This window comes from Rhineura floridana, chromosome 3, assembly GCF_030035675.1.
Source record: "Rhineura floridana isolate rRhiFlo1 chromosome 3, rRhiFlo1.hap2, whole genome shotgun sequence".
Lineage (NCBI taxonomy): Eukaryota > Metazoa > Chordata > Lepidosauria > Squamata > Rhineuridae > Rhineura > Rhineura floridana.
In genome coordinates, this window is record NC_084482.1 from 113,347,801 (window position 1) to 113,366,772 (window position 18,972).

At 42.6% G+C, this 18,972-nt stretch overlaps 1 protein-coding gene across 6 annotated transcripts in view; it reads left to right on the top strand.

Annotated features, from left to right (window-relative positions):
• Nucleotides 1-18,972, top strand: part of G3BP1 (G3BP stress granule assembly factor 1) — a 49,475-nt gene that overhangs the window by 12,009 nt on the left and 18,494 nt on the right. The window contains exon 2 of one of the 6 annotated variants that reach the window (XM_061617434.1): nucleotides 1,417-1,492. The exons of 1 other annotated variant lie outside the window; for it this stretch is intronic. The gene's annotated coding sequence lies outside the window, so the exon portion shown is untranslated. Of the gene's footprint in view, nucleotides 1-1,416; nucleotides 1,493-3,620; nucleotides 3,762-18,972 lie in introns of those variants that run through there. 4 more of the 6 variants (XM_061617428.1, XM_061617432.1, XM_061617431.1 and 1 more) reach the window with 4 other exon arrangements.

Below are 18,972 nucleotides of genomic sequence, written 5' to 3' on the forward strand. Positions count from 1 at the left end.
CTCTTGTCCAGAGTATAGGTTGTGCATCAGGACAATCAGATGCTGTGCCACCCACATTTCTTTTAAAGCATTCCATAGTTTTTCATGATCTATACAGTCAACGGCTTTGCTGTAATCTATCAAGCACAGGGTGATTTTCTTCTGAAATTCATTGCTCCGTTCCATTATCCAAAGTATGTTTGCAATATGATCTCTAGTACCTCTTCCTTTTCTAAATCCAGCTTGCACATCTGGCATTTCCCACTCCATATATGGTAGGCACCTTTGTTGTAGAATCCTGAACATTACTTTACTTGCATGAGGTATTAAGGCAATAGTTCAATAATTACTGTATTCCCTGGGATCCCCTTTCTTTGGAATTGGGATATATATTGAACACTTCCAGTCTGTGGGCCATTGTTTTCAGGAGTAAGCTCCATTAAACACAATGGGATTCTTTTCCTGGTGAACAATGCATATGATTGCTCTGTAATGGCTTGACTTTATTGTCCATCAGACTTTGGCACGTTTGAGCTCTGTTACATATGCTTTGATAATAGGGATCTGGTATTTGAGGTAATAGCTTCTATTAGAGTCTCAGCATTTTCTTGGTAAAAGCAACAGGATGTGTCATGAAAGTTACTGTGGCAGCTTCCCCCCCCCCCCCATGCTGAGCGGACACATCCCTCTGTTCAGTTCTTCAGGCTGAGTAGGTCTCCTGCCAGCCACCATAAGTGCCCCAAAATGCATTTTGAAGACAGGGAAGGTCCTGGAGTTGGTGCGGGGATCAGGTTCAGTTGTCCTTCTCCCCATCTTCTGCTGCTGTGAGCAGATGGGCTGCAGATGTAGTGGCTGCTCTACAAAGCCCAGTGGCACCGTAGGTTAGGTGCACTTGGTTGAAATTAGTGGGGCACAACTGATTAGTTCCATTGATTTCAACGGGATCAAATTTCACTTAACATACTCAGAAATAAGTTCTACTTAATTTAATAGGGCTTACTCTCAGGTAATTGGGGTTCATTCATTCATTGGCGATCACTCTTGGCTGAGTCAGATTGTCTTCCAGGTGGGTCTGTAAGTGACTGTGGAGGCCAATTCTGAATCCACACAGCCTCCCACAGTGAGGACATAGGTTAGCCTTAGTCTGAATTCAACCCTATATCTTTAAGAACTTTGGAGCAGGGTGGCATTTGGAAGGGAAAAGCTACAACTGTTGAATTATTGAAGGAATGCCCTGGTTTTGTGTGTGAGGAAAAAAAAACAATTTTTTTACTTACACTTCTTTTCTTTTTTACATTTATGTGGTGAGTCAGATGGAATGCTCCAAAATTATATGTATGTGTCTTGATGCAAGCTTGGACTGGCAGGAGTAGTCTGTTTTTTGTTTTTGATTCAAAACCTTGTACGATGTGCTAAACTGTCCACCTTATCTTTTAGGGCACATCGTTCTTTAAAACGTCTTGTGATGCAGTTGGTGCACTATTCACCTGATCGATCCTTTGTTTTCTGGCAGGTATGTGATTATGAAAGGAGGTTCAAAACAGCGTGTGTTGGGGAGGGGGTGACAGGGACTTAGCATTGTCCTGTGATAGGAACTTCACTTTGTTGTAAAACCAAGAGAATAAATTTTGGTGTGTGCTTGCCTGCTGAGATTCAGGAAAGTCTTAGAACTTCTCTGGGGTTAGTATCAGAAATGTTTAGCATGTAGCCTGGCCCTAATCCTTGTATCTCTGGAGTCCCGTCGATTTCAGCAGGACTTCCAAGTATTTACATGGGCTTCTAATGGGAGGAAGGGGGCATATAAACTTAATCAATAATAATAATACATTTAGGAATGTAACCTTAAGGTGCTGTATTAGAAAAGTTACTACAGTGTGTGTATAGTAATATACTTAAATATAATTAAGAAACAGATTTGGCACAGGACATACGATGTGTGTTCTGAATGTGCCCGCAGAAGCTCTGTGTTACACATAACTTTTATTTTTCAGTTCAGAAAAGGGGACATTTCTCCTGCAGACTCCCTGAGATAAGTTCAATACTACCTTAGTAACTTGATCCTGTGCATTGTTATATCCCATTATGTTCAATATGGCTTACTCCTTAATGAAAGCATCCATATGATCATAGCCTTAAACTACCTTCCTGCACATCCACATCATTGCTAAGGTTTGTGATAGTAGATGGGGCATAAATCAAAGCTTGCCATGTACCTTCCTATTGTCTATTCCTTGAGTAATGTCTTCTTGGCCAGTGCGTGCTGAAGTCTTTTCACTTGCCCTGAATGCTCCAACTGTGCAGCAGATTTAAGTGCCCTGGGACTACTAGTAAAGTCCTAAATTAAAGACAGCAAAACCAGACTGGATGACTGTCAGCAATGTGAAATTGCCAGAAAAATATTTCAAAAACGAGGAAATGTTACATAGTTGAGTGGAACTTAGAGAGTTCCATATTTAGTGGAACTTGGAGAGCCTTCCACAGGCAGGGGACCAAGACCGAAAAGGCCCTCTTCCTTGTTGCCACTCTCTGAAGGTGCACATGAAGAACATCAGGTGATGTTCATGAGGTTCAGGTGTATTTGTGCTGGGAGAGGTGTTCAGTTAGGTGTTGTGTCCCAAGATGTTTAAGGCTTTGTAGGTTAAAACCAAAACCTTTTGAATTGGGTCTGGAAATGTAAAGGCAGCCAGTGCAGTTGTTTTAATATTGGTGTTATATGGCCAGCCATTAGGCTGCTGCGTTCTGCACCAGCCACAGCTTCCAAATTGCCTTCAAGGGCAGCCCTACACGCAGTGCATTGTAGTAATCCAATTACATTAATCTTTATGGAAAACTAAAGTAACTTGTAGGCATTCATAGGAACTGAAGAGAGGGTCAAACGTTATGATAAATGTAGAAGCTAATCGTGTGAATATTAAGGGAGAAAGCTTGCTGCCTTAAGGTCCCTGATTTCAAGCAGTTTATTGAAAGTGTGTGCGTGGTAACTTGTGGTGGGTTCTGTGGAAACTGGTGAATTTAGTACCCAAACGCACATGATATTGGAAAAAGAGTTTCAACATTCAGGGGATTAAAAGACTAGTAAAAGCCTATACTGAGGTGCCTGTGGAGTACAGGGAACAAGCTTTGGCTTTTCCCCAGGAGGGGGTGCCGCTTTTTCAACCGAAACTAGATGGCTTTTTTTGGTAAGGTGTGTCTCTTTAATAAGTCCAAGTCCTAATTCTGTCTGTCAAAAGGTAACGTTCTTCGCAATTGGATTGTACGTCCGCTGCTGGTCTGGAGCTACGCCTTTCCTTACACGGGGTTTCCAGGTCTTGATTTCTAGGGTTTCTTGTGTGCCGCGCACCTATCCTTGGCTGGCCGCGTAGCCACACCTTCGCAGAACCTTTCTCCTGATTATGAAGGGTGCGTCGCCTCATTGGTCCTCGTTTGAGTCTGTAATTACTATCGCGCGTTAATAAGCTTTCCCGCAACAGCTATTGGCTAATGTGAACGTCAGTCCTACTAACCGGCTTTGCGTTCACTTTGGCCCGATTGGCCTGTCTTCTTGCCTCTCTGGCTGTCGTCCTCCCACCCTTCCTTCCTTCGGCCTATCGTTCTCCGAGCTTGGGACTTAGCCGACTCCTGACTGGTTACGGGCATGCAATGGGGTTAGGTTGCACGCCGGGTATATTTAGCCGGTGGCTGAGCACGCTGTTGCGTGAGGTGCTTCCCGTCTCCTTCGGCCTACTATCTGTGTCGTACGGAGTGAAACCTACTCCTCTCATCCAGCTCCGCCTCGCCTGCAGGTTGGTGCGAGAGGGGAAGTCGGGTCACGTCCTTCATGGGGGCTCCTAAGCCTATGGCGTCTTCGTCGTTACCGTCGCCATAGACACGCGGGGACCGCGTTGCGGTGGCTGTGGCGCTCCTCCCCTTTCCCCTTCCGTCGTCCAGGCTCTGCTTTTGCACCGCGGCCTTCTCTCAGGCACTGAGGGACGGGGTGGCGTGGGGGCGAATGCTGCTGGCTGCCTACGTGTGTGTGTGGTGGTGGTGGTATCACAAGTGTCCCGTGGGCGAGAGGCCGTGATATCCGGGGCTTGTGGGTAACGGGCATTGGGTACCTGCCTTGGCGATATTTTACCGGAGGAGGGGAAGGGTGAAAGATGTGGAGGACCGGATAGGTTTGGGGCATAACGAAAAAGAGTGAGGACATCACTGTCTCTATGTATCCGGGCTTGGGCCGTTAATAAGTTCTGATCTGCACTGGGTAGGAAGAGGAGACGCGCAGTAATCGCTCCCTCTGTGTGTGGTGGGGTAGAGAAATGGGGCTGTTGTGGATGGGTGGCTGTACAAGCCAGGGAATGGGTTGCTGTGCCAGTCTGCGAGGGGCGTCGAGGTTGGCCTAACGTAGGTGAGGTGAGGATTTCACTTCTGACGTTAGAAGGTGGTTCCCAGTCTGACCCCGGCATGGTTCTCTCCAGTGCCTTATCGCCCTTCCGTCTCTCTCCTCTCCCGCCCTTCCCCTCCGCCCTCGATTACGGCGCAGTGAGAAACGGAGCTCGCCCCACGCTCTGAATAACTAAGAAGGTTCTTGATCATGCCTGAAAAGCGGCGCGGGCCTGCAGGAGTTGGTGGGGGGGAACGGGACACTCTTGAATCGTCGCCGCCCTCGCCGCGCTTGTCTCACGCGTTCAGATGAAAAAAAGAAAAAGACACGCACACAACCAGCGACCTTTGTGAAAGAGTGGAAAAGTGCTGCTCTGGCCCGAAGAATACTCGTTTAATCGGTGTAGGGGGATAAAAGTGAAAGAAGTCTATCCTAACAGGAAGAGCTGCATAGAAGCCAAGGACCATTGTGTCTTTTTTCAGGGGGAAGAGACGCTGGTAAAAGAGGACAGGGTTACAAAGTGAACTGGGCTTGCAGCTTCATTGTGTAAGTCTAGGTAGACAGAGCCGCAAGCTTTGTCTGTTGCCTCTTGCAGCCTGCTTTTCTGTAGTGCGTAGGCAAAACTGCTTGGTTATAATATGAAGATATCACTACCTTTGTTCCAAGAGGCATAAGGTAGCAAAGAAACCTCACCTGAGAGATGAGATGAGTGTATAAACCTCTCTAAACTGTGGACTCTTATAAAATCAAAAACAAAACCTGCCAACAAGTTTTATCTTTCTTGTAAAAATAAAAACATGAAAATAAGGACACTTGCTCAAGGTCATTGTTAATGTTGAAATAGATTAAGTATGCCTGAAGCTCCTACTAATTTCCAGGACTTCACTAAAAACACTTACTAGTTTAGTTACTTAAATAGCATTATTCATGGGCATGTTTATCTGTTAATGGAAATCTGTGGTTAAGGTTTTGTCTAATACTGTCAGCTGGCTGCATCATAATCTACTGCAGAGTATTTGTAGCAAGTGACAGTGTTTCCAGTCTGTGCTATTTTTGCCTGCCTCTCTTCTCCCACAGACACAGTGTTAGGTTTAGGAAATGCAGATATACCTATCAAGCTTTAGATATATGCCTGTTGACTAAGAATTGTTGATTTGGGGCCACATACAACATTGCAGTGCGTCATTAACTGAAAGATAATTCCGCTGCTAAAGTGTCCTGTATAGTTTCGTTTCTTGAAAAATAACCAACTAGTGTTTCTTTAAAGTGTTACAAGGATGTTGCCCATTTAAGTTATTCTGAATCCATACATGAGACTAAGGGCATCTACGCATTGCTTGGTATCTTGATCGTTTTGCAGGTATTATCTGCTAGAAACAAAAGTGTAATTTTAAAGTTTCACACAGCATTGTGTAGTCCAGTCAACTTGTTCTGTGTACTTAACTGGTAGTGTAGTATGTTTCAACATTGAACTACTATATCTAAAAATAGCGGACCCTGGTGGTAGAATTCTATTTCAGTCTGAATTTTTCACCTGGTATAATGAACTTGTGTTTGAATAAAAGAATGTCAGGAGCTGTAGGAGTTGCATATGAAAGAGGAGTAGACTTAATAATAATAGAGTCTTTAGTAATGAACAGTTGGAACTAATAGATCACTCCTAGCTGCTTATACCTTTAAGCATTCCTGTTAATGAATCTTTTAAGACAAACTACATGAAAGTTAAAATTATGCTGTCTTTTATAAGAGAAGGCTAAAATACTTTATATAAGCTTCTGGCTTCATAAAGAACATAAGCTAAGGATGCTTTAACAAACTGTCCTAACTAAGCCAAACTAACAAAATGGGGGAAAGCTAGTCAGATTTCCTCATGTTGTACTTGGTGGCAAAATGAATTTGAGATACAGATCGATAGACAAAAGGTCAAGGAATACTTAATTACTTTTAACAAGTCCAGTCTCCAGGGCCTAATGAACTGCATCCTAGAGTAGTGATGGGACTGGCTGAAGAGCTCTCAGAACCACTGTCTATTATCTTTGCGAAATTATGAGGATGTGTAAAGTGCCGGATGACTAGACGAAGAGGGCTAATGTTGTCCCTATTTTCAGAAAGGGCAAAAAGGAGGAATCTGGGAACTACAGACCAGTCAGACATCAATCCCTGGGAAAATTCTGGAGCAGCTTATAACACACTCAATTTGTAAGCAGCTTGAAAACAATGTAGAAGCCAACATGGATTTGTCAAGAAAAATCCTGCCAGACCAATCTTATCTCATTTTTTTATCAGGAAACCTCCCTGGTAGACTATGGGAATGCTCTGGACATAATATATCTCGGCTTCAGCAAAGTTTTTGACGAAGTGCCCCATGATATTCTGATTAGCAAGCTAGCTAAATGTGGGCTGGATGGAACAACTATCAGGTAGATCCATGGCTACAGAATCTACTCAGAGTGCTTATGAATGGTTCCTTCTCAAAAGTGGGGGGAGGTAACAAGCAGCGTACTGCAGGGCTCATTCTCAGACCCATGCTCGTCTACATTTTAATTTATGACTTGGATGAGGAGGTGCAGGGAATGCTTATCAAATTTGCAGGCGATACAAAATTGGGAGGGTTAGGTAATACCCTGGAAGACAAACAAAATTCAAAGTGACCTTGATAGGCTGGAGCATTGGGCTGAAAACAACAGAATGACATTTAACAGGGATAAGTGCGAAGTTTACATCTAGGAAAAAGAAACCAAATGCATGGTTATAAGATGGGGGATACTTGGCTCAGCAATACTACATGCAGGAAGAATCTTGGGGGGGTTGTCGATCACAATATGAGCCAACTATGATATGTATTGACCTGTTTTTTAATTGTAAGTTGCTTTGAGATGAAAGATTGTATATAAATAAAATAAATAAAACTGAGCCCCTACACTGATGAACCCCTGACTGTTGGTAATACTAGTTGGGACTAATGGAAGTTAAAACAGTATTTGAAGGGCCACAAGTTCCCTATGTTGTCACTAAACTGACATGGGTTTTTTTGTTAGATTATTCTTATTTATTTATTAAATTTATATCCTGCTCTTTAAATACATTGAAACAAAACATCTTTAACAAAATCTTTTAAAAACTTTAAAAACATATTAAAAAGCATTTCCAACACAGACTGCAATAAGGCCTCTACTTAAAAGGCCTGTCTTCAGTAGGCACCGAAAAGATAACAGCCTGTCTAATATTTGGAAAATGGAAATGGACTGCCTTCAAGTTGATCCCGACTTACGTATAGGGTTGCCATGGTAAGCGTTATTCAGAGGGAGTTTACTATTGCCTCTGTCTGAGGCTAGTCCTCCCCAGCTGGTAGACCCTTCCTTGTCTGCAACTGCCAGCTGGGGGGCAACTGGGCTCCTTGGGACTATGCAGTTTGCCCATGGCTGCACAGGTGGCACGTAACCCCTGAGCCATTCACCATGGGGGTGATGTTTAGCTTGCCCTTTATACCCAGGTGACATGAGTGGGGATTTGAACTCAGACTCTGGACTCCCAGCCCACTGTGCTATACCAGCTCTTGTTTGATATTTAAGGGGAGGGAATTCCAAAGAGTAGGTGCTACTACACTAAAGATGCTCTTCCTGTGTTGTGCAGAACGGACCTCCTGATAAGATAGTATCTGCAGAAGGCCCTCACCTGCAGAGCATAGTGATTGACTGGGCATATAAGATTGTAGAAAGCATAGGTTTTTAGTCACTAATAGCTAATCCATAGATAACTAGGGAAAGCAGCTATGAAATAACAATGCGTTTGCAATTTATACCTGTGTTCCCACTACCAAACACCACAGGCTGTGTGCTTATGCTCACTGCTGAACATGTTGCTAAATAATACTGTACTTAATGTTTGGCTGCAGTTTTCTCCTATCTTTTGGCAGTGCTTGTCAGTTTCACAGACTCTCTAGAGAAAGAAACACTGAAAGAGGTCTTTTTTCCAATAACATCTTAATGTATTTTTCTTGATCATGCATACATATCTGAATTTTTTAAAAAACAATGCAATTATAGATTTACTGGCATACTTTAAGATATTGAGGAAATGGATGTGAAAGATGAGTTGTGAAAATGAATAAAAACAGGGTAACTTACTAGATTTTCTTACAACTACAGTAGGGCCCCACTCACATGGCGGGTTACGTTCCAGACCTCCGTCAAAAAGCAGAACTCGGTCAATAAAATGGTGCCCGACGGCCAAAAAATGCTGTAAAAGTGGAACAAGCGCCTTATGAGTGGGGCCTTACTCTAATTGAAAGCCACCATATTAGCGGAACGCCGAAAAGCGGGGCCCTACTGTATTGGTTTTTGCACATACAACTGTTTTGAGTTAACCCCATTTATGCCTCCCCCACTAGTGAATGAATAATTTGCATTTGGCAGTTATTCAGTTTCATAATCTTGAATTAAGTTTAATTTTGACAAATTTATGAAATGTTATTGTTTGTTAAGGTATCCCTTATCTGGGACCCTCTCCCCATGTTTTCAAGTCTGCTAAAACCGCACTTAAATATAGACTGGGCGTTTAAAAATTTTACTCATTCAATATAGTAATGCTTGGATGAAATGAAGGTTTTAGATGGTTTAAATTGCATATGAGTACTGACTATTTGAAAACTGCTATGATTTAAATTTAGATAAAATAAGGAATTTTAAGAATTAAATGCTTGCAGCATCTCAAATATTAACATTACCTAGGAAAAGTTCTATGCTAACTGCTTAAAGCACTTCACATACAGTATTTCAATCATCTTTACAACTTTGAAAGCCAGAGGTGGTGTACCAGATTTTTATCCAGATGTTTCAGGACTATGACTCCTCCCATCACTAGCCAGCAAGGCTAATAGTCAAGGGTAGTAAGAGCACATGGGCTGTGACAAGTGTCTTTCTTAGACATGAGCCCTTGTTCACTTCAAGGTGAGTATAGGATGAAAGCATATTGGTAGTGGCTGGATGGATTGATAGACAGTTCTTCCACTCATTACTACTACTATCAGTTGACAGAGGTCATCAAAGATAAGTACCAGCGGCAACTTTGTTTTTTGATACAAAGTACAAGATCTCTTCTTTGCACATCAAATGTGGGTTTTCAGGAAAATTTTCTGGCACCATAAAGTGTGATCTAACTTGGCATATTTTATTTGTATTAACAAAACTAAAATATTTGAAACTGCCAATTTATTTGCATTTGGCTTCCATTCACTTTTACTAATGAACTTATGAAATGGAAAAATTAAGCACTGGGAGGTTTTCAGCCCCATATTACTGTGGCATATTGTTGAGAACTCTTGTACCTGTCATGTTCACAAGATACGAGGCCAACCCCTCCATCACTCTTCTAGCACTTGTGGAGAAATAGGATTTATTTTTTTTTACTACTCAGTGGGGAAGATGGGAAGCAGTAAGACTCATGCTGCTTATGATTTTCTTCAAAGCCAGGCAAGAAGGGAAACCCTGATGCCTAGCTGGCATTCTAATGATCTCTGTCCAGTAAAACATGGCTTATTTGACTGACAACCTTTGTGCCTGTGTGTTCTGCCCTCCATTCTCTTGTGTGTTGCAACTGAAAACATTTGCAGTTTGTTAAACCATAGCCCAGTTGAACTGGAAATGGGATTAATCATATCATGACCTGATCCTGGTTTCATATCCGAGTTTGTAGTCTGAGACTAAGTTACAGTTTCCTGGTTCAGATGTAACGGGTTGCTGTTGTTCAACACATGAGAGAAAAGAGGAAACTTACGGGTGCAACACTATATCTCAAATCTAATAAAACAGTGCTTTAGACCTTAGACCTAGATAAATATGTCTGAACTGGTCTTGATTCCTCTAATTTCTATATATTAAGCACTTGATTGTTTGCGGGAGTGTTCTGGTCAGTACCACAGAAATAATGGTTAAACGAAGGGCATGAAGTCTTACCAGTTAAGCATGAGACTCCTTATCCTTCCAGTTCTACATACAGAGGTTTTCTACTGGAGGGAAAACTTGGATTTATCATGTGCAAACTGAGATTGAAATAAGGTGTCTCTTTAGTGTAAAACTGATAGGTCTGCTATGCACACAAGACATGTGAGCAATGGTTCTTGGGTGATGCAGTTCCTCTTGTTCAATCCAAGGCTTGCCTTGTTTCCAGAAACATAGAGACATCACCTAGAATTATAGGTTACAAACATTTTTATTATCTGATTATATACTGCCTTACAACTACATAGTTCAGGTCCTTCAGGTCTGAGCCAGCAAAATAATCCTTTTGTGGTACTATCTTACTGATTCTTACTTGGTGACAGTTGTTTAAGTTAACCTTGGCTTAAGAAAGGTTTTTACTTTGAGCACAAAACTGATATGTGTAGCTAAAGATGCTTACACCAACTAAAAAATAACAAACACACCAGTCTCTAGTTCTTTACTCACTTGTATATTGCTTGCTGATTTGTTCAAAAGTCTGCCAAAATGTCATACAAAGGTCAAGACAGATCCTCTGTACTTAATAGGCCTGAATGTGAATGTGGCACCATACCTGTAGAGTCACTGCTGTAAATGCCCTGCACTTATAAAGTACGGCTTTATTTTCTGAATGCAGTTGACATGAGGATTGATAGAAGGATAAATAGTCTAGATAAGGTTCCAGGACCTGAAAGGCCTTTAAGGTAGAAACCAACACCTTTAACTGGGCTCAGAAAGAATCCTGGGAAGTGTAGTTAGTGAAGGGTGCTGAGAGTTGCTAGAAGACGCCCTCTTCCCCTCACAGACCTTCAATCAGAGTGGCTGACTGTTAAACCAGTCTGGCCACTGGAGCTCTCTCAATGGAACAGGAGTCTCCTGTCAGCACCCTTCACAGACTACACTTCCCAGAATTCTCTAAGGGAGGCCATGACTGTCTCAAGTGAAATCAAATTCTAGTGTGGTTGTGGCCCCCTGATCAGGCAAGTCAAGCAGCTGTGAGTCTGGCTTTTAGAACACTGAAAGTTGGTTCTTGCTGAGCATGCCCAACACTATCATTCAGTTCAATGCAAAATTTCTTAAATTAATTGAAAATCAGCCAGGCATTTTTTTAACTTTTAAACTGCAGAAGATGAAGGTCAAAGTATGGGGCAAGGTCAGTATTAGGATTACAGGTACTCTGTGAACATGGCTGATTTTTAATGAATTTCAACAGATTATGATAACTCAGAGAGAAAGAAGTCCAAAAGGGCTCTGGGTTTTTCCCCTCTCTTTTTAGACTTTGAACTCTCTATTCTCTCTGACTGCTTTGTGTATTGCCATGAAAATTGAGAGGGTTGTTAAGCAAGCGTTTCTGAGTTCAGGACTATAAGTTTTGTAAGGTTTTGTTTTGAAATGAGCTTATGGGAAACATCAGAATGGCAGAATGGCATGGGGGGTATTTTCAAAATCCACGCTGGCTGCAGTATACAGCCACTCTTGTGGCTCTATAATAATCTGACGCTGACAGTGGCTTAACATCAGTGCTACTAACTACCAGAATTCTTGTCAGTGTAGAAAAGTAAATCTGTATGCCCTTCTATTTTCTTAAATTAGCTTGGGTTGTGCTCAGTTGCGATGGAACAGTTCAAACAATGTTAATGGCACATGGTGGATGCAGCATATTTATTATATATTAATATATTTATTATATGTTGGCCACACTGATAGGCCAGTGAAATAACATAATGAACCCTAGTATTGTGAGCAGTTTTGCAGTGCAAGTGGTTACCTGCCATCATGTGCTCAGCATGCTTATCAATTGTGTGTTACAAGGGGGCAGAGTGAGTAGTAGTATAACATTTGCAAGACCAAAATTTATAAACATTTTTGTCCAGATATGATAATTGTCACCAATTGGCTCTCACCTAGGTTGCTGTCTCCCACTCAAGACTTATTCAAGGATGGGTAGAACTGCACCCACCCCCACTCCTTGGTATTTCTTCCTCTCATCAAGGAGTATCAGACAATTCAACCCACAGAAGAGATACTCCAAAAATTTTTTACAAGAGGGCACCTTTATCACAATTCTGACCCCCCTTTACCTCAGCAATGATGGTTTTGTAGCTGCTGGTTGGCTGGCAGTCACCATCGTAAGCTGGTTCCACTCACTTTCTCTGCAGTCCTGACTACTTCCAAGGCTGTCAGGGAGTGAGGAGAACAGGTGTCTTTTGTCTCTGCCCCCCATCCCTTGCATCTCACCACATGGTCTAGAAACTTAAAAGTGATTCCACCTAATCACAACTGTTACAACTGGAATGTTACTTAAGTGCTTGTTTTGGCTTTTTTTTTGCTGCTGCTGTTGTCCATTTTGTTTAATAAATTATGTTACTGTTTGTTTTAATTCTTTTTATGTCTGAATTGGAAGCATAAAAAGGGATACCTGAACTGTAACTGTAGGGATGGAAGTTATGGATATTTTTTTTTAATTCTTTCACACACACTCATTGGGGTGCAAGTATGCCCAATGCCATAAATATTTTATATTTCTGAATTTATTTATTTTATTTATTTTATTACACTTTTAAACCGCCCTATAGCAACAGGCTCTCAGGGCGGTGTACAACAGGATAATTTGATGAAAATGTTAATGATGTCCCTTTGTAACATTGATTAAATCATTGTATCTAATTCTCATATCTAAGCAAATTGCAATTGGGTGATTGCAAGGGATGATGACCAGTTATCCCATTAGAACACCTTAATATCACATTGTACCTGTACTGCCCAGAACATCATGGATAAACCTCTTTATGTGCCTGAGAAGAGGGTAGAAGGTTAGGAAATGTAGCTGTAGAGTGTAGCAGTACTCTTTCTCTCCATAAGGATCTCTTCTCGATCATCCCAGAGTACAGGACACAGAATAATGGGTTCAAGGTACAGGAAGCCAGATTTCAGCTGAACAACAGGAAAAACTTCCTAACTATTAGAGCGGTACAACGATGAAACCCGTTATCTAGGAAGGTGGTGGGCTCTTCAACACTGGAGGCATTCAAGAGGCAGCTGGACAGCCACCTGTTGGGTATGCTTTAATTTGGTTTCCTGCATTGAGTAGGGGGTTGGGCTCGATAGCCTTATAGGCCCCTTCCAACTTTATGATTCTATAAAAAGAATGTTGAGATGACTTAAGAGGAGAAAGGAGGTAGTACTACTAAACTTGGGCAGGTAGTTCCTAATTATCCTAGATAAACAAGGAAATCACTGACTGTGCCTCTTGTCTACTTGAATTTCAGCTAGGCATAGAACACAGCAGGGATATCCAATGAACCCTGTATGTTGATGGACTCCAATCAGCCCTAGTCAGCATGGCCAGTGGCTACTCTTGGGGTACAGTAATAGGAAATTAATGTCTCAGTTGATTAAATTTGGGAGCTTATATTTGTGTTGTAAACTGAGAAAGGAAAAACTTAAGGCAAGGGGTTGTGTTAAAAAGAAATATTCAAACTTGAGCAACCTAGTGGTATGAAGGATGGACAGATCAGTCTATTTCTGGTCTGTGTCAGTTTCACTTGTGTTCATAAGTCTGTTCACAATTTTCTATTTTTTTAAACAAATGCACACAAAATACATATTGCAGCTTGTATTTTATTCTCATTGTACACATTTCTAAACATATTTTATCCTAAAATAAATGGTTTAGTACTAGGAACTGAATCACAAACTTCAGAGAAGTGCAAAATCCAAATGATGATTTCATTGCAATCTGTACATTAGTCCAGAATCAGGTCACATTGCAAAAATCTCTAGGTAGTGTGTTTCTTGGTCAGGACATAAGGTTAGAACTTAAAAGGAATTCACTTCAGGGACATGCAAAAAGTTAAATGACTCTTGTGATCTGGAAGTGAAATTTAATAGTACCAAGTGTGCAGAGTCATAAGGACCCTCTATAGTTTCCAGCTGATTCATTCATCAATTGGTGTCAGACATTTAAAGAAGTCTTGACTATTGGTTAGTTCACACCATGACTCAAGCACAAATGTAATGTAGTTGTGGAGTATGTGAATGCTTCCAGAGGTTTTCGTTGAGAAGGCACTAACTCATTACAAGTTGTAGATTTTGATGATCTCTCTTGAAAGAGACAAGCTCAAAATACAACAGCTTTGAGCACAGAATTCACCTCCCTCAGTCTATAATAGAAAGGGCTGAAATAGCAAAACATATCAGAGGAATTAGCGCAATGGGGATACAAGAGTATTGCTTAGTAGCAGCGGATAGGTTAAGCTTGATACTTGTTGCTGTTTTGTGATGACATGCCTCGCAAGGTACACCTTTCTTACTTTGCTTTTATTTATTTATTTATTATTTATGTATTTAATTTCATTTATAAACCGCCCATAGCCAATGGCTCCCTGGGCGGTGTACAACATACAATAATACAATAAATGAACAAAATCACAGATAAAAATACAAATTCATAATAACACTAAATGATATTAGCATAGCTAAAACATTAAAACAGTAAAATACCGTATATTCCGGCGTATAAGATGACTGGGCGTATAAGACGACCCCCAACTTTTCCAGTTAAAATATAGAGTTTGGGATATACTCGCCGTATAAGACTACCCCTCTTCCAACGCACACCAAATAAAAATGAAAAAAACATCAGATTTGATTTCAATATGGTAATTTTAATTCAAATGCTTATGACATGCAGGTACTTAGCAGGAAAACTGTCACTTACAAACATAAGGCTGTTTGTCATCAAACATGTAAACATAAAACAGTGCAAGTGGATTAAACTTTTCCTAATTCACTCTAAAGCTGAAAGGAAGGATTAGACAATAAACCCATGGCAGCTGCCATGCTGTTTGTTTTCTAAGCTGACAACCAAACAGTTTCCCTTTAAAAGCCTTCAAAATCCTCCTGTTCGTCATCTGATATCATAAGTACATCAATGACATCTTGTGATACATTTGTAAGGCAGTCATCGTATGGATCGAATTCTGTATCAGATGGTGTGGTCTCAGCTTCGGCTTCCTCTTCATCTTCCCACAAGTAGTCGTCCTCCATACCATCTAATGAATTTGATATGCCACACTTCTTGAAAGACTTGATTACTGTTTCTGCATCAATATCATTCCAGGCTTTTATGACAAACTTGCACAAAACATCCAACTGTGGAGCACGCATGTTTCCTCCTTTTGTGAATGACTTTTCGCCGCTAACCATCCATTCATTCCATTGTTCTCGAATGCGATCTTTAAATGGCTTGTTTAGGCACACATCCAGTGGCTGTACCAACGATGTCAATCCTGCAGGAATAACTGCCGCATCTGTGTTTAGTCTTGCAAGCCTTTGCTTGGTGCTGGGAGTTAAATGAGCCCTGAACATATCCCACACCAGTAGACTACGTTTTTGAATAAGTCCACCTGGTCGCCTGCTCCATACATTATCAAGCCATAGCTTTACCCCTTCTTCATCCATCCAGCCTTTTTCATTCACATGTACAAAACAACCAACAGGGAACTTGAGTTTCGGCATTGTTTTTCTTTTAAAAATAATCATTGATCTCAGTTTGGCGCCATCAGCTGTGCATCCTAGTACCACTGTAAAACTGGATTTCTCATGTCCTGTTGTTTTAATTAAAATTGTTTTTTCACTTTTTTGATGGACAGTTTTATTTCCAACCATATCAAAATTCATTGGAGTTTCATCCATATTTCCAATACTACTTAACGCATAGCCATGTTTAGTGCGCTGTTGTATTACGTATCGATGGAAACTATTTACTTTGCTATCAAGATCTGCAGGTAATTTTTGGGCAACTTTCGTCTTTTGCCTCAGTACCAAATTATGCCTTCCCAGGAATCTAGTACACCAGGATACAGTGGCCTTAAATCTGTTGCTGTGATCTGGGTTAGATTTGGCCCACTGAAGTGCAAACAAACGTATTTTATTTCGTGTCACTACATAACCGTTTTGGCAATGCTCATTCACCATGTCTGCTACATGTTTTTCGAGTTCTGGCCAATGTGGGGTGCCTCTTCTTAATGTACACTTACCCCTTGGCATACTCTTTAATGCTTTTTCATTTGCTTTCCAGTCCCGAACCATCTTTTCTGTTACTCCATATTGTCTTGCAGCAGCACAGTTATTATGTTCCATGGCAAAGTTTACAACTTTAAGTTTGAAACTGGCTTCATATTTCTTTCTTCTTGCTGGTGGAGCCATGATGGGGTTTTGACTGTTGGACATTTGTATACTGTACTGTATGTACTGGTGCTATACTGTATGAACAGGTACAGATACTGGTGCTGTAGTGTTACACAGAGCTTGGAAAAGTTACTTTTTTGAACTACAACTCCCATCAGCCCCAGCCAGCATGGCCACTGGATTGGGCTGATGGGCGTTGTAGTTCAAAAAAGTAACTTTTCCAAGCTCTGGCATTTGGGGGTTTTTCCCCCCCCCTTTTTTTGCCAGCATACAACAACCAGCCAATCACTGGTTGGTTGTTGTATACAACGCCTGCTTGAATTGGTCAGCTCTCCGTCCAGCCCGAACAAGAGCCAGCAGATACATTATGCTCAGATACATTATGCCTGTAGGGGTTTCTGAAACGCAGCACATGCTGACACATTAATTCCACAGAGCAGTGCTGTGTAATTAATGGTGCACCATTCTATGATCTTAAAAAGCATCACACCAATATTAAGTGTTTAAAATAAACAAATAAAAAGCAGCACAGCAATGATGATTTCTTAGAAACCCTCTGCGCATACTTGATGGTACTGTGGGCCTATTGGGGGTTCAACTCTGTATATGCTCAGAAGCACACTCGATGATGCCAGAAACCTAGGAACCGTGCTAGCAGCCTGCTCCACGGGACTCTGTAAGAGCGGTCATGAAAACACTTGCGAAGTCTCTGGGCGGCGGATGCACGCACGCACGCAAAAGACCAGAAAACGTCTGACCAAACCCTTCACTCCCTTAGCATGGCGAGGCGGAGCCTAGACCAACAGCGAGTAGAAGTGGGGACGCTTCCTAAGCCCCACCTCTTACCTCTATCCCTCTATCCATGTCGGGAGGATGAGCTGGGCTCCTGGGGGGTTGTCAGAAGAGGATTCAAATGGCTGGCAGAGGGAGGAGGGAGGAACTTACCCTCTGTGGAGCGAAGCCGAAACAGAGGACATGCCAGAGATAGGGTCGCCTAGCAACGGGGAGCCTGAGAGCCTTGAAGTTTTAGAATCCCCCCCAGACATTCCCAGGCCCTCCCTTCTCCGCAGCTCAGAGCAAGAGGGAGGGCTGATCACAGCAGAAAGGCGGAGAGATGGTTTACCTTCAGCTCCTCCTTTATCACCCATAGGGGAATCGGACACTTCAGAAGAGGAGGAGGTGATGCCTCTCCCCTCACCACGCACACGCAGACGGTTGAAAAGACAGGAGAGAAGGGGGGGAAGGCGGGCAGTACCTGAGGGGGAGTTAAGGAGGAGCGAAAGGTTGCGCGCCCATTTAGCCCCTTCTTAAAGAACAGGCGGGAAGCAGCCCCTTGCTCTGTCAACTTTCTCCCAATGTCGCAGGACCTGTATCCCTGTATTGCTTCATGAGAAAGCGCAGTCTTTGTTGGACATTACTCTAATAAAACACGAATTAACTACAACCTCTGGTCTGGTTCCTGAGTCGCATCCTGGGCCTGACACTCCATGACGGTTACCTTGGTGATAAAACAATCAGGCCCCGCCTCTCCTACGCGCCTGGATGTCTCGTGCCTGATTGGCGTTTGGCGGAGGAGGAAGAGGGCAGGGAGCGCCCCTGCCAACGCTCAGTTGTACGGAGGCTGGGCTTCTTCCGCCCCTTCTCTCATCCCCGGGCCTAGGAACACACATGCGCACGGCGGTGGCCAGGGGCGGAGACTGCTGACTCCATGGAGGAGGAGGAGGAGGAGGAGTTACTCGTGGCACCGTCACGCCCCAGCAGCGCCCATTCCTGCTCCTCCCTCGTCTGCCTCGAGCAGGAGGCCAAGCGCAAAAAGTGGGCACAGCAACAGCAGCGCAAGGCCGCCGCCACCGCCGTTATGCCAGGTGAGGGGCGCAACGTTCTAATAGAGGCTGTTTGAGTGACGTCACACCGTTCGTCGAGGGGGGAATTTTCCCAGCTTAACTCGTCCCCCGCTAACAATGGGCCCTCCTCTCTCTACCCAACCCCAAAACTGGAACTCTCTAATGAGTTTATTAACAGACCCTTTCTATCCCGCGGCAGAGTAAGGGATCCAAGGGGACCTTGCAGCACAGGTTCTCCTTACACCCGGCGTATAAGACGACCCCCGACTTTGGAGAAGATTTTCCGGGGTTAAAAAGTCGTCTTATACGCCGGAATATACGGTACATAGAAATATATTAAAATGCCTGGAGAATAGGAAGGTTTTAGCCTGGCGCCGAAAGGATAGCAGTGTAGGCGCCAGGCGTACCTCCTCGGGGAGACTGTTCCACAATTCGGGGGCCACCACCGAAAAGGCCCTTACTTATGGCTCATTATAGTTGGAAATCTAGAGGTGCACAGGGAAGTGTCTTAAACTGAGTCAGACCATTGGTCCGTTCCATTCAGTATTGTCTACACTGACAGGATTCCTTTCCATTCCTAATTAGTGATTGTTGCAAGAGATTATGTTAGCATTAAAGA